General features: G+C 30.1%; 1 pseudogene; it reads right to left on the bottom strand.

The window, feature by feature from the left end:
• Positions 1-14,374: 14,374 nt before the first annotated feature.
• Positions 14,375-15,763, bottom strand: LOC102614369 (E3 ubiquitin-protein ligase ATL76-like; annotated as a pseudogene).
• Positions 15,764-16,916: the final 1,153 nt, after the last annotated feature.

The raw sequence follows: 16,916 nt of genomic DNA, 5'->3' as shown, positions 1-16,916 counted from the left end.
GAGTGACCAGAGATGGGCCAAGGTTGGTGGAAGCCTTCAATTCGCATGTACTACAAAACTAATTGTTTGGACCCATGTGAATTATGGGGATGGATAAGAACAAGGAGGTGTGTCTTGTGAGGGAGGGCACTGGTTATTAGACGACACTGATGGAAAATGATGATAGGTGCCCAGTTCTGTCCAGAAAAAGGAAGAAGATTCGACTTTCAGCTTTAGCATAAACCATAGGTCAGTCCTTTTTGCCAATCTTTTATGATGCTATTATTTTATGAGAATGAGAATGGGGTAAAATGAGAGTGAATTAAAAATGAGAATTGACTGAAATAAAAATGAGAATATGTTGGAATGTTATTGATGTGTTTACTTGATAAAATAAATGGGAATGAGAATTAATTTATTAAAATATCCATAATATTAATAATTAATAAAAATAATTAATTTATCATTATTAATAATATTATCATTATTATTATTATTAACTTTATTATTTTAGTTATTATTAATTATTGTTAATATTATTTTTATTAATATTATCATTATTAATATTTTTTATTATTATTAAATTTTATTAATTTTATTATTTTAGTTATTATTAATTACTGTTAATATTATTTTTATTAATATTACATTATTAACATTTATTATTATTATTATTATTATTATTATATTTTATTATTTTAGTTATTATTAATTACTGTTAATATTATTTTTATTAATATTACATTATTAACATTTATTATTATTATTATTATTATATTTTATTATTTTAGTTATTATTAATTACTGTTAATATTATTTTTATTAATATTACATTATTAACATTTATTATTATTATTATTATTATTATTATTATATTTTATTATTTTAGTTATTATTAATTACTGTTAATATTATTTTTATTAATATTATCATTATTAACATTTTTTATTATTATTATTATTATTATTAAATTTTATTAACTTTATTATTTAGTTATTGTTAATAATGGTAAATTAATTATTTTTATCATTATTTTTATTAATATTATCAAGTCGATGAGAATGGAGCTCCCATTCTTGATGAGTTCAATAGTCCAATTCAGGATGCAGTTGCTACCCTGATTTTGACCATATCCCTTCATTTCATAGGTGACCCTTCACACCTTAGAGATAAGAACGCTGAGTTACTACACAATCTCAGGTGTAGGAAACTTAGTGAATTCCAAAGCTATAAAACTACTTTCTTCACTAGACTCTTCCTTGGGGATGATGCAAATCATACAACTTGGAATGAAAAATTCCTTGCAGGTTTACCTACCCTTCTAGGAGAGAATGTTAGAAATTCCATTAAAGCCTTGTATGACAACCGTATTCCTTATGACGAACTTATCTATGGTGAACTTATCAATTTTGTCAACAAAGAAGGTTTAAAGATTTGTCAAGATTTGAAGTTACAAAAACAACTAAAATGGGAGCTTAGGAAATCTAAGCAAGAATTAGGTAGTTTCTGTAAACAATTCAATTATGACCCCTTTAAAACTTCTACTTCTAAAGATTGTAATGGTAAGTGTTCTTTAAAACCTTACAAAAAACATTAAAAATAAAAAAGCCATAGGAAACCATTTCAAGATTTTAGAGAACTTTCTTATAAGAAACCCTCGAGGCCTTATAAGAAATCCAACTTCTCTAAAAAGAAAGAGTTTAGAGCCAAACCAAAAATCCCTTTTAACTACAAAGAAGCCACATGTTACAAATGTGGAATGAAAGGCCACACTGCAAAATTCTGCAGAATGAACAGAAAGCTCCATGAGCTTGGCCTTGATGAAGAAATTCTTTCTAAAGTAGCCCCTTTACTTATAGAGTCTTCAATGACATGAGATAATGAACCTCTACTGGTTGATGAGTTAAATGACTCTGAATCTGTTTCTTCTAGTGGTTCCGACACCAGTAATTCAGATTCCTATTTAAAGAAAATCAATGTTTTAACCAAAGAACAAGAGACTTTTCTTGAGATTGTTAAACATATTTATGATCCAAATCTTCAAAAGGAATACCTTGATAAACTTTTAAAAACCCTGGATTCTAATAAAGCAGAAACTTCTAAAGTTCCAATTGTTAAAAAGAATTCTTATGATCTCATTGAAATTTTGGGTAAAAAGAAAACAAAGAAAACAGTCTCCAATATCCAAGACCTTCAAAAAGAGATTAAAGAAATCAAACTTGAGATTAAAGAATTAAAAGAGAATCAAAAAAATGATTCTGAAACTATTCAACTTCTCTTACAAAAACAATTAAAAGATAATTCTGATAAAGAAGTTGAATCCGATGGTGATAATGAACAAAACCTTGAAAACATTGAATCTGTGCCCAATGATTTTCTGTTTGTTTTAAAACAAATCACCACCAGAAAATACTTGATTAAAATCACTTTAATTTTTTCTAAAGATTTTGAAATTGACACCATTGCCCTCTTTGACACTGGTGCCGACTTAAATTGCATTAAAGAAGATATCGTCCCTATAAAATTTCATCAAAAAACAAAGGAAAGACTTTCTGCCGCCAATAATTCAAAACTAAAAATTAAATCAAAAGTTGATGCCTCAATACATAACAATGATTTTGAATTTAGAACTTCTTTTCTTCTTACAAATGACATACACCATATTGTCATTTTAGGAACTCTGTTTATAAATCTCATTACCCCTTATACTGTCAATTATGATAGTATATCTTTTAAAGCAAAAAATAAGAAACTTGTTTTCCCTTTTATTGAGAAACCAAAAACAAGAAACTTAAATATTGTTAAAGCTTGTTCTGTTTACCATAACCAAATCAATGTCATACTCAAATCTAAACAAAATAACTTGTTTTGTTTAAAAAAGGATTTAAGTTTGCAAAGAATCGAAAGTCAGTTACAAAATGACTTTATACAAAGAAAAATCTCTTATTTTAAAGAACTCATTGAAAAAGAAATTTGTGCTGATTTACCATCTGCTTTTTGGAACAGAAAACAACATTTGGTAGATTTGCCCCATGAAAATTCTTTTGATGAAAAACAAATACTCACTAAAGCCCGTCCAATCCAAATGAACATGGAACTGGAACAACACTGTAAAAATGAGATAAAAGACTTGGAAACTAAAGGACTCATCGTAAAATCTAGATCTCCGTGGTCTTGTGCCGCTTTTTATGTAAATAAAAATTCCGAAATAGAAAGAGGAACACCAAGACTTGTAATAAATTATAAACCCTTAAATAAAGCATTAAAATGGATTAGATATCCCATACCTAATAAAAAAGATTTGCTCCAGAAATTGTGTTCTGCCTTTATGTTTTCAAAATTCGACATAAAAACTGATTTTTGGCAAATTCAAATTCACCCTAAAGACCGCTATAAAACTGCTTTTACTGTTCCTTTCGGACAGTATGAATGGACTGTTATGCCATTTGGTTTAAAGAATGCACCCTCAGAATTTCAAAGAATCATGAATGATATTCATAATTCTTTTTCTGAGTTTTGCATCGTCTATATAGATGATGTGTTAATTTTTTCTCAGACAATCGATCAACATTTTAAGCACTTAAAAACTTTCTATCTTGCCACTAGAAAGGCTGGTCTAGCTATTTCTAGCTCTAAAGTCTCACTGTTTCAAACAAAAGTCTGATTCCTCGGTCATCATATTTCCAAATGAACAATTACCCCTATTGAAAGATCTCTTGCATTTACTGATAAGTTTCCTGATAAAATTCTTGATAAAACTCAGTTACAGAGATTTCTTGGTAGTTTAAATTATGTTCTTGATTTCTGCCCTAACATCAATAGGATGTCTAAACCATTGCATGATCGATTAAAAAAGAATCATGTGGCATGGACAGATGAACATACTAAAGTAGTTTAATTAATAAAGAATTCTGTAAGAAACATACCATGCTTGTTTCTTGCAAATCTTGTATTACCTAAAATTGTTGAAACAGATGCATCAGATTTAGGATATGGAGGTATATTAAAGCAAAAAGAAGATAGTAAAGAACATATAGTACAATATGTTTCTGCCCACTGGAATGAATGTCAGAAAAACTATTCTACTATTAAAAAAGAAATTATTTCTATTGTCTTATGTATTTCTAAATTTCAAAGCGATTTATTAAATCAAAAATTTCTACTCAGAATTGATTGCAAGGCTACAAAACATGTTTTGAAAAAAGATGTTCAAAATATTACCTCAAAACAAATTTTTGCAAGATAGCAATCTATACTAAGTGTTTTTTATTTTGAAATTAAATTTATTAAAGGCGATACAAATTCTATCCCTGATTTTCTAACCAGGGAATTTCTTCAAAACAGATAATGATGCCTAAAAAGAAAGACAAAGGCAAAGCCGTTCTTAAAGACATCGAATCACAAGCAACCTCCAAAGAACCCCAATCAACCCCCTCTAAAGAAAAATTGCTTTCTTCTACCATGCCAATCAAGTCTTGGATCGACATGATAGAAGATCAAGAAGCCCAGTCTAAAGCCCTTGCCTCACATGAGCAGGTAAATGAGTTGATGCAATTCATTTCTAAATCCCCTGAGCTTATGCTCGCTTTACAAAGTTTTTCTCAAAGCCAAATTTCTCCTAAAGAAAATATTTCTAAAGAAATTTCAAAACCCTCTTCTCAAAATGTAGTTATTTCTTGTGAAAGTTCATCTTCTTAAATTGTTCTTTCCCAGCCAACACTTTCAAAAAAATCTTCCGATTGGTTTGATAAAACTCATTTCCAAAATATTTATCTATGGAAGATGGTTTTTACCATACTGATCCATTTCAAGCTATTTCAAAGTTTTTCCCTAAATGCTGGTTTTTCAAACCGTGGGATTTGACAAAACCCCAGTCTTATTATCAAAGCATTTTAGAAGCCACTGAGTCAGTAAAATTCAAACATTTCTTTCTCAGTGAAACCCATTCAGAGCCAGCCTACTCCACGGCTACTATCCTAAAAGTCTTGAGCCCAAACCAGTGGGGTGATCAACTTCACAAACAGAAAAACTTCCCTCCAAATTTTTAAATGTGTTTACCACATTGTTTGTCATATTCCTATTGGGATTACCAACAAGCCTGGTTTAACACATTTTTCATACAAAACCCAAAGAAATCCCATTCATGGTTATTTTTCTTCAATTCAAAAATAACGGTTCAAAGCCTCCCTAATTGGTTTCAACAATAGTGGAACTCTTTTGGCCCAATACCACAGATTCTAACTCCGAATGCCACCCGTTGTTTAAACATCTTTAAAGCACATTACATCCCATCTGAGTCCGAGAAAATGTTTCCCCCATTTCTTTGTTTCTGTACAAATTTCTTCCTTCCATGGGTATGGATGTGGAATCTCAGTTATCACACCCAAGAAGCCCAACTCATCCTACAAAGAACCTTTAAAGTAAAATGGTGGTCAAAGTTTGACGAATAGTCCAAATTAACCGATACCCTCATCCAAAATCGGCTCTGTTCTAAAGGCTTCTTACCCCCCACCATTAAAGACGTCAAAGCCCAAGAAACCTTTCTTACCCAAAAATCCAAAGCCCAATCTCTTTTGGCCAGCGCCAAAACTGAAGAAGAATATTTTAAAGTTATGGAGCAGCTCCTCACCTCAAGATCAAAGTTTTCAGTTGCCGACTCCTCTGATGACGATGAAGAAAATGAAGAACCATTTATTTTTCTTGGAGACGAAAATGAAGATGACTGTTTCGAAATCTTCTCTCCAATAAAAGCATTGTAAATAGTTATCATTTGTTTAAATTAAAAAAAAAAAGTAATTTTTTCATTTTATTCTGCACTACCATTATATTTCCAGTATTTTCTTTATGTATGTACCCTCGGGTGGTCCCCTAGACACAAGTGAGAGCGCACATGTCTCTTCACCCAAATTATCTTTGTATTTTAAAGAATATTCAAAGATATCTCCAAAGCTACAGTTTCGCTACAGTTGAGAAGCTACAGTTTCGCTACAGTTGAGAAGCTACAGACTCGCTACAGTTAAAAGATCCATTTTGTATTAAAATCGGGAGGAAGACTTAGACTCCTCAGATTTTTAGAATTCCAATTTTCTTTCTTTCTTTCTCCTCTCTCTCTCTCTCTCTCCCTCTCTCTCTCTGGGAATCAGGAATCCAAAGACGACAAGGAATTTTCCTGTCTTCAGATTAATTTCCCATTTCTTCTATACTTTTCTTTAAAGAAAAATAAAGCAAAGAAAAATCAAATGTAAGATTTGTAATTCCTTTTAAAGTTTGTAATTTTAAAGTTCTGTATGTTTAAATTTCTGCAACTTAATTTCCGCAATTTATTTTAAAGCATTTAAATTTCAGTAATTTAAATTTTATGCATGCTTTGCAGACTGATCTGTATCAGATCTGCCATATAACTGCTACGTTCCTCTGAGGCAACGAGACCTGATCTCTATCCTCAGTTGTATTTTTCTTTTCTCCCTCCATCCAATCAGAGTGCTATTTTTGGAATCCAGATTTAGTACTATCTATGAGCCTATAGATCTGTTGCTAGGCTTGCTTAAAGAATCTAATTAATATTTGGTAAAGCAATAATTAAAAGAGTATATCGGCTGGAAAACTTGAACATGCGGGATATTGATCTGTTCTAAGTCAGATCTGGTTCCAAAGGCAGACTAGTCTCTGCACTGATTAGGGTTCAACAACGCCACGCACCAATTTAATTATAGTTAAAAGCAACCAACCGCGTACCAAAGCAGATCCATTAATTTCTTTTACTTTCATTAAAGTTTCCGATTGTAAATCTTTTGAATTAACATCCTTCCTTCGATCCTATTTCCTTCTGGTATCAAAGCTATAATTAAATTATGTAATATAGTTGAATAGAACCAAATAGGACATCTAATTTCTTTTACAAGAAAAAATAGTAATTTTTTTCTTTTTATTCTGCACTACCATTATATTTCCAGTATTTTCTTTATGTATGTACCCTCGGGTGGTCCCCTGGACACAAGTGAGAGCGCACATGTCTCTTCACCCGAATTATCTTTGTATTTTAAAGAATATTCAAAGATATCTCCAAAGCTACAGTTTTGCTACAATTGAGAAGCTACAGTTGAGAAGCTATAGTTTCGCTACAGTTTCGCTACAGTTGAGAAGCAACAGACTCGCTACAGTTAAAAGATCCATTTTGTATTAAAATCGAGAGGAAGACTTAGACTCCTCAGATTTTTTGAATTCCAATTTTCTTTCTTTCTTTCTCCTCTCTCTCTCTCTCTCTCCCTTTCTCTCTCTGGGAATTAGGAATCCGAAGATGACAAGGAATTTTCCTGTCTTCAGATTAATTTCCCATTTCTTCTATACTTTTCTTTAAAGAAAAATAAAGTAAAGAAAAATCAAATGTAAGATTTGTAATTCCTTTTAAAGTTTGTAATAAAAATAATAATAACAATAATTAATAATAACTAAAATAATAAAGTTAATAAAATTTAATAATAATTATTATTATTATTAATGACATTTAAAATAATAATTATTTGTGATTTGAACAAGGGTAATTTAGAAAATATGAAAAAATTAAAAGGATAGAAAAGTAAACATATGTTTAATTCCTATTCCCATATTTTCATTCCCAACCCCCATGGGAATGAGATTCCTATTCTTTATTCCCAAATTGTGTGGAACCCACACATTTTATTCTCATTCCCAAATTACATTTTACCAAATAAACATAGGTTTCATTCTCATTTCTTCATTCCCATTCCCCAAACCCACAAGTAAACACACTTGAGGTTTTGTTTAGAATTAAAGTAATGTAGTTTTGATGTTATAGTTGTTATAGAAAAAAAATTATAATTATAAAATAAAAATAAATAATACATGGTAAATATAAATTTTAAATAATAATGCTGACAAAATTATTAAAGATATAATAGATTTTTTATTATACGAATTAAAAATCATATCAACATAATTTTTAAAATACAGCAGTTGGTGTTTACCAAATAGTCTAGTACTATATCTTTTAAATTACGGTTGTCCAACATCAATCACAAACACACCCTAAATTGAATACTTAAATAAATTAATCTTGTCTTTTAATAAGTGTTAATAGAGACAGGTCATAACAATTGGAATGTGGTGATATAGGTTGAATAAATTTAATAGTCGAAATCTTTGTCGTCTCTCTAGCACTGGTTTCGTGTACACACACATTATCGTTCTCTAATAAATATATCTTTATTTTAATAAAATAAAAATGTTACTAATAAAAAAATATAAATTTTAATATATTAATAAATAAAAAATAATTTTTTATGTATTAAAATTTATATTTTTTACATTTTAATATGTATTTTTACTTTAATAAAATGAAAATATTCTTACAAGAAAAAAATTATATACGTAAATTATCTAATTAAGAATATTGAGATAATAAAAATTTTTGAGCGAAAATAAAGGGTCTTAATTCAAACATGCGTGAGGAGAATAATGATTGCAAGTATTTAAAAAAAAAACAATTAAAGAAAACATATAGAATGAGTCCCCACTACTCGTCTAGACTAGACTAATCTTTAGATTCGACTCCTAAAGGTCCGACGCCTGTGTCGGAACATTAGGGCTGTCATTTCAAGATTTAGTTACGGTAAAATCTTTTTGCATGTTCGAATAATAAATAAATGGCTTGATAAGAAAGGACAGACTAGAAAGAACTCAGAATTCTCGTCAAACAAGAAAACAACAATTTGTATGAGAAATGATCATTTACATCACTCTTTTAGCTTAAAAAATTGCTTGATAAGAAAGGACAGACTAGAAAGAACTCAGAATTCTCGTCAAACAAGAAAACAACAATTTGTATGAGAAATGATTATTTACATCACTCTTTTAGCTTAAAAAATTGAATTTTTTTTTTAAAGGAATGCATTTCATTTAAATTTAATAAAATGTCATAAAAGTATGTTTGGTATGTAAAATTAAATTAAATTGATTATTAATATTAAATTAGATTAGATCTGATAAAATTTAATCGGATTTTAAAATATTGTTTTATATTTGGTAGAGTATTAAATTTGACTATATTAAATTATATTTAAATGAAATTAAATAACATTTAAGTTGACATTTAAATATAAATATGAACTATTCATAAATATTTAATAATAAATAATTATTAAAATTAATTTAAAAGATAATTAATAAAAACTAAATATACAGAAAATTAGTTACTTGGTAATCATATTATAATGAACAAATATAAATTAGATTAGATTAAATTAAATTAATTAAATTAAAAACTATTTAAATATTTAATTTAATTATTTATTACATATTTTAAATATATTTTATTTTATCAAAAAATTAGCAAATAATATATATAAAAGCAACCAATTCTGGAAGTACTGGTTAATTGAATAGAAAATAAATCCATTTGTAAATTGGGATTGCTAATCCATGATTTTAGAACTAAACTCAAATTTAGTCCCCTAATCTAATCCAAAGTGCAGCTTCCCAAATATAAGATAAAAAATTAACCCAACCCTACACTTAATCCAACTTCCCAAACATGGCCTAAAAATATAAATGTAAGACCGCATCCAACTTAAATACATTATATAGGATAAAATTTAAGATTCAAGCCTAAAATAATGCAACCTCTACCAACAAAACACAAATATATACCTAAACATAAATATATATCTATAGACACTACAAATTTTTAATAATCGAAAGGAAAGAAAAATTCACCCACTAGAACTACTTAAGCACTGGAGTAAATTTATGGGTCTGGCTTAGCTCACATCAATAAATGCAAGTGAAACCCCTTCTAATTGACAAAAATTGACGTGTCACATAATACAAAATAAGACAATACATCACAATATTAAAAACAAAACATAAAACAGTTAACAAAAAAAACCATGAGCACTCAACAACAAAATCATTCTCTCTTAAAGGAATCCTCAAAAAGACTCTTGATGAACTCTCATCGCAATCAATCGTTTTCTCATCCCGGGTAGGGGCGGAGCCATATAAGACTAGAGGGTGCCATGACCCTTGCAGAATTTTAAAAATTTTAGAGTTTATAAATAAAAAATGAAAAGTTAGTGTAAAATGTCCATATTGACCCCTGTACAATTAATGTATGAAGTTTATACATTAGATAATATCGTAATTTTACTGTTAAGTCCACTAATGATAGAATCAAAATAGTAAGAAACAAATAAGCCAGCACTAAATCACTAATATATAATAACATAGAGAGATTGTCAATTTCACCTCTACAGTAATTAACATATATCATTTTTCCCCCTGCTGTTTTTATAATGGCCAAAAACCCCCCCTGATAGTATAAGTTTACAATATTACCCTTATTTTTCAACTACTCTTTTATTTATATTTATTATAAATAAAATAAATCACATGAATAGAAACTAAATAAAAAATTAAGCAAAAAACAAGAAATATATGTTTTGATATGAGAAAAAAATTAATAATAAATTTTTTTCTTGTACTTATTTATTTTGTGAAAATTTTCTTATAAGAAATTATTATAAAATGATAAAAAAAATTATTATAAGAAAATTTGAATGAGAAATAAAAATTTAGTATAAGATAAATAATAAAATATTTTGCCTATACTTTTTACATTTAATTTTAAAATATTACAAAATATTTATTATAAGAAAATGTTCACAAAATAAATAATTACAAGAAAAAATTTTATTATTAATTTTTTTGCTCATATCAAAACATATATTTCTTGTTTTTAATACTTAATTTTTTTATTTAGTTTATATTCATATAATTTATTTAATTTATAATAAATGTAAATAAAGAGTAATTAAAAATAAGGGTAATATTATAAATTTATGCTTCAGGGGGTTTTTGGCCATTATAAAAATAGCAGGGAGATAAATGGTATATGTTAATTACTGTAGGGAGAAAGTGGCAATCTCCCTAATAACATAAAATTGAAGTTTAAATTTGGCCCCCTTAGAATTTTCCCCTAAGCTCTGCCCCTGATCCCGAGCCATCGAAACCTCAATGCATCAACTACTAGAGCCCCTTAACAAATCCCATATATGTATATAATCCCGATATGAATACTGATACAATCCTAATGAGGAAATTAAAACAACACCATCTTTAGCACTGAAAGAACCTCAAGACGGACAGATATACAACATCTAACCACTAAATTCCAACAAATCCAAAAAAAGAAAATGCAAGGAAAATGAATAAAGAGAGAAAGAAAATAGAAAATAAAAGGAAAAAAACATAAAATAAATGGCAAAATGAAAAAGTCATTAATTTTTTTTTTTGAATTAGATGGAATTTTGAAACAGTATTTGAAATGCCATAATCTTTATCGCGTAGCATTCTAGAAATCATTCTTATTTACAAGTGACACATAAGGAGCTTCATTCACATATTTATTGAACAAGCCCAAGCAATAATAAGAACCAATAGATTGATAACTAAAGTTAGTTGGTATGAGTGATTCGACACTCTCACTCCTTAAGAGAGGTTAGAAGTTCAAGTCTCGTTCTCTTATGGAGTCACTAATTTGACCAATACTTTAACTCTTATAGACTAACCCAATAATACGAATTTAAAGATGACTCTCATAATTAGAATTCACTCATGACCAATTTGTGGTTCAAAATGATAAAAAAAAACCAATAGATTGATTAGCCCACACCTTTGAATTGGTTCCCAATATCATGACTTAGCTCTTTCTTTTATTCTCCATCATTACTTACACTTCCTCTGGGTTATGGTGGCCCAACATTTCTGACAACAGTTTTCTGGCCCTGGCGCTGATGGTCCTGAAGAGCTGGCCTGGTATACCCCACAATTTTCTCACAAGTTCCAATCAGGCAGTGGCAACATTTCGAGCACAAAGATGTGATCTCAGCCACTTATCGTTGTTATGGATGCAGCAAATATTAAATCCAAGGTTGCATTTGGGCTGGAGCTGCACACGTCACCAGGTGCAATTCGGAAAAATACAGTGGATGAGAAACAGCAAGCCGTTTGATAAAATTGAAATGCCTCACTGGCACTGCTTTGGCATAATGTTGTACAAGTATAGGCTGTGACAAAAAAAGGTGTACAAGTATAGTTATAGTTCTTTTTTTATGCAGTGTTACCTTAAAAGTTACAGTACTTTAATTTCAAATAGAATTTAAGTCTTTGACATATATAAGATTAGAACTTTTCATGATGTGCCCAATTTTTCATTAGACGACTCATGCACATGAAACAGAAATTTTAAACATAGTTTTCCGATCTTAAAAAACTAGAGACAATAAACTCTAAAAGGACCTTTGTTTCACTACAACTCCTTGAGTATTCTTTTTTAATGAATTTTCGAAATAGACATACTAAGACAACAAAACTGTTGATTTCTGCACCAGGTATGAGTGTAAAATTATTTTCAATGGACAAAGGATCTTAGAAATACATCTATAAATTTTATACAATAATATTTATATAAGTCCTTTCCAAATCTGAAAATTATTTAGCTTTTCGATATATAAAACATTAGTTAAGAATTTCGATTTGTTAGTCCCGGAGCTGTTTCACAGGTCTATAATGTTTGATTTTTTTTTTTATTTCGGAACGCCAAGAAATTTTATGTGTGATGCCTCTAAATTCCTACAGCAACTCTATAAAATTTAGAATCAATACAATTAATATATTAAGAGAAAAAAACTCATGTAGTATAAAGTGGTTTATACTGAAACTGGAATTAGAATATTTAGATTTGGAATGATTTATTCTTATGCTTGAATTGTACTCGTGATTTATATGTATTGGCTTCCGAATGACAATATCATTTTCATTGTTATGTAATTCCCTATGTACATAAGATTATGTCTTGGAAGCTACAAATGGGCTCTATCTGTCTCAACTTTATATTATGGTTCTTTGGGGTTTAGGTAAGATTTTTTAATTGCCTAAAAATCTTCCCTATGTTTTACTTTATGTTTTGACTGCTTTATGTAAATTAATTAATTAATTATTTGATTAAATTGACATGTCTATAAAATTAGATCTTATAAATAATATTAGAGCAGACTCACTAAGACTAACTGTGAGATTCTTGGGAATTTGCATGAATATGATGAAACTACTCTTGGAAGGTGAGGATGAGTGCTTTCATAAAGTCAATTGATGAAATGGCCTGGCATTCTATTTTAACTGCATGGACACGCCCTACAATTAATGAAAACACGGACTACAGAAGAAATCACCACGACTCGGTATAATTTCAAAGCTCTCAATGCAATTTGCAACGGTATTGATCAAAACCAGTTCTGGTTCATCTCAAAATTTGGCTCTGCAAAAGATGCTTCGGAAATTCTTTAAACTACTTATGAAGATACTGAATTGGTGTAACGCTCGAAACTCAATTTCTTACTACTAAGTTTGAAGATTTGAGAATGCATGAGTACGAGACAATTTCTGAGTTTAATGCTAGCCTTTGTGATATTTCTAATGAAGCTTTCGCTTTAGAAGAAACATTTTCTACTGAGCTTATTAGAAAGATTTTGAGATCTTTACCTGACAGGTCTCTTATTAAGCCACAGGCAAAGATATTGACACATTCGCACATGACGGTGTAATTAACTCTCTTATACATCTCATCTGAAAAAAAGGAGAAGAGCATTGCTTTGGAAGCTGAAGTAAAGAAGAAGAATGTTGCTGATTCAGATGATGATGATGTTAACGTTGGTGAATCCCTCCCTTTGTCATCTATGAAGTTCAACAAGTTCTTGAAAAGTATGGGCAAAAAAAGAAGAAATGACCACGAAGGGCTCCAAAACACACAAAAAGGTAAACCTTTTAATAAATTTTTTGAGACTAACAAGTAGTTTGTAATTCAATGTAGAGAGTGTCAAGGTTATGGACATGTTCAAGCAGAATGTGCAAACACTCTTGAAAAGCAGAAAATGATACGCAACATTAGATAGAAAATTGTAGACGCTTGGGTATATATGTATATGTATGTGTGTTTGTGTGTTTGTGTGTTTTTGGCATTTCTTCAACATTATGGGTGTCATTTCTAGATTTAATTCAGATAAAATCTCTTTATTTTATTCAAATTTCATTGAAAACTAATTTTAGTGATTTCTAATAGGAGATCTGTTTGATACTTCAAATTTTATGATTAGTCCAAAGAACATGCAAATCATAGATATAAATAACACCTTTTCGCTGATGACTATTATATTTTTAATCGAATTGTAAATAATTCTCGTTGTGCACATTTGCAAATTTTAAAATTCAAGTTTCGCTTTATACACTTCGTATTGAGTTAAACAATGATGAATAGTGATAAATTATAGCTATATGGTATTGTATAAAGTGCAGACCCCTGCACAAAACAAAAAACAAAAGAAAACCCCTAATAAATGGGTTTAAAAATATGTAATTGGCATGATAAGGAAGGACAGGTTACAAAGGACTAAGGAGCTTATCCAACAAAGATTACTCTTAAGGGTTTAAAAATATATGATTGGCATCTAAGTGACCATTAACAACAATTTTTGGTTTTTTTTTTTGTTTTTAACTTTTGTAAAAACATTGTTAAGTTAGATGAATGATCAATTAATTCAGAAACAATATTTGAAATGCCAAGTGGAAATCGCAAATTGTCCAATGCTATGGGGCTGTGGCTTTTCGAATTTCAAAGTGGCTCAAGGTACTATTTCCGAGGAAAAGCTGCAGATTGCCTCTCATCACCATGAGGAGCCTCATCCCAATTTCTTGCCCAGCCCGAGAGAACCAATTGCTGTTCCATCTTCAGTCTTGTTAACTGATTAGCCCACACTTCTGAATTGAATTCCCAATGTAATTATTACTTAGCTGAGTCCTCCATAATTGCGTATAATTCCTTCAGGTTCCAATGGCACAATACGCTTACAGTTTCCGGCACTGGCACTGAAGATCCTGAAGAGCTAGCCTGGCTACACCCCATGATTTTCTCGCAAGTTTCAATCAGGCAGTGCCTACATTTCGGGCACGAAGAGTGTAATCTGAGCCACTTATCGATGCAACGAACGTGAAATCCATGGTTGCATTTGGGCAGGAGCCGCACAAGTTCACCAGATGCAAATTCTGACAGGCATATAACACATTCCGCGTCCAAGCCTGGAATCTTCAATTCTGCTGAGTATTTTACTACAGGGAAAGTCTTGATTGCATTGTTCTTGATTCCTGATGACTTGACAGATGGGGTCGATGAATTTGCATAAGATTCAGTGGCTGCCAATCTTGAGCACTTTATTAATATATACCTGATGAGAAAATTTAAACCAAGTGAGCAAATTAAGGCACATAAGAGGACTGAGAGTACCAGTAAAACACTTGAATCCAAGTTCTTACTGATAGCATCCGAAGGAGCAGCGGCTGCGATTGGTTGTTGGGTAAGGGGATTTTGTGGTAGTAATTTTCGTAAGTGAAACTTTCCAATAAAATCTTGGGGGAGTTTGGGTGATGAGAAAGAATTTCTTGACATATTAAGAATGACTTTTGTTTGCACTTCTTGCAGATGTTCAGCATACACAGAATACGTATACATATATAAGAAAAAGTTAAAAGGCTTGAACTTGTATTATAATAGATCATCGTTGTTTAATTGAGATAAATACATAATATATCATCATTGTTTAATTGATATAAATACTAATTTATATTCAATCTAGAGCTTCTATATTAAGCTCGCTTTTATTTTGGATACAACAATATATATGTTCATATTATTTTATCAACGATGAGGATCCTCCACTGAGCCTTTGATATACATATAGATGAGAATGCTTTCTAATCGAAGTGGTCCTGTTATCCACTTGCTATGCTAAAACTGTGGCCGTTGCTTTCTATGAATCAACATCAATATCTTCAAATTTTATTACTCTTATCCACTAGCCAAGCAAGAATAAGAAGCTTCCCTATCTGAACAGACATTGAAACCCACATTTATCATTTGTAATGTGAAGAATGAACTTATAGAAACCTGTGAATCAGACTCAATTATTCAAGGTTTGTTGATCAGTAAAATGTACTCAGCACATAGGAACTGATTAACATTAGTTGCTGTAGGAAATTGCAATGCTTAGCACATACGGTTAAAAAAACATGCTTGATCATCTAGAACTATCCTTGTAGTAATTTTTCTTTTTTACTTGCTATCAGTTACATTTCTATAACTGCTCAGTAGAAAGCTCGGAATCAAGATAAAATCATGCATGGTCTAATATATCTTTGTTAAATAATTAGCATGCCATACCAATTCCAACAGGCTCCATGTATACCAATCTTTTGCATTTTGAAAGTCCTTTTTTCTTTTTTCTTTTTAACTTTTACCTCTCAGAATTTGAACTCAACTGATCAACTAAATAAAACTGGTGAAACCCACTCAATCAAGTCCCTTGGGACTGAAAATCTTGTGAATTTTCAGTCGAACCTTTCTATCACAGAATCTGAGTATAGAAAAAGTTCTGGTTATATTGGATTTGCTCTTTGTTTTCTTGTGCAATGAAATCAGGCAGTGATCTTGTTCGCTCTGCAAGCAGCTAGTATACTTTCGCCGCAATCTAAAAGATTATAAAATTAATTTTAGCCTCTTCTTGTGGCTCAGAATTAAAGCAATAATATCTCATGGATCTTCAAAGTAATATCTAATATATAAATCCATAAATGGAAAGGTTAATGATTTGATCCCAATCTATCTTTGAACAACCATATAAATTATAATGGCTTCAATTCAAAAGCATTTCTACACCAATGATAATTAAAGACTATAGTAAACCTTTGCTTTTTCTCTAATAATATAAATTAATGAACAACAAGTTTTCTCTAGAAAACAAGTGGGGACTCAATGCTTCATTCTCTTTACTTGTTTAAAGCTTTCATTATAATAGTGAACTACATAGATTTGG

The sequence above is a fragment of the Citrus sinensis genome, chromosome 7, assembly GCF_022201045.2.
Source record: "Citrus sinensis cultivar Valencia sweet orange chromosome 7, DVS_A1.0, whole genome shotgun sequence".
NCBI lineage: Eukaryota > Viridiplantae > Streptophyta > Magnoliopsida > Sapindales > Rutaceae > Citrus > Citrus sinensis.
Note: the sequence above shows the minus strand (reverse complement) of the source record. Positions and strands in the feature narration are given on the sequence as shown.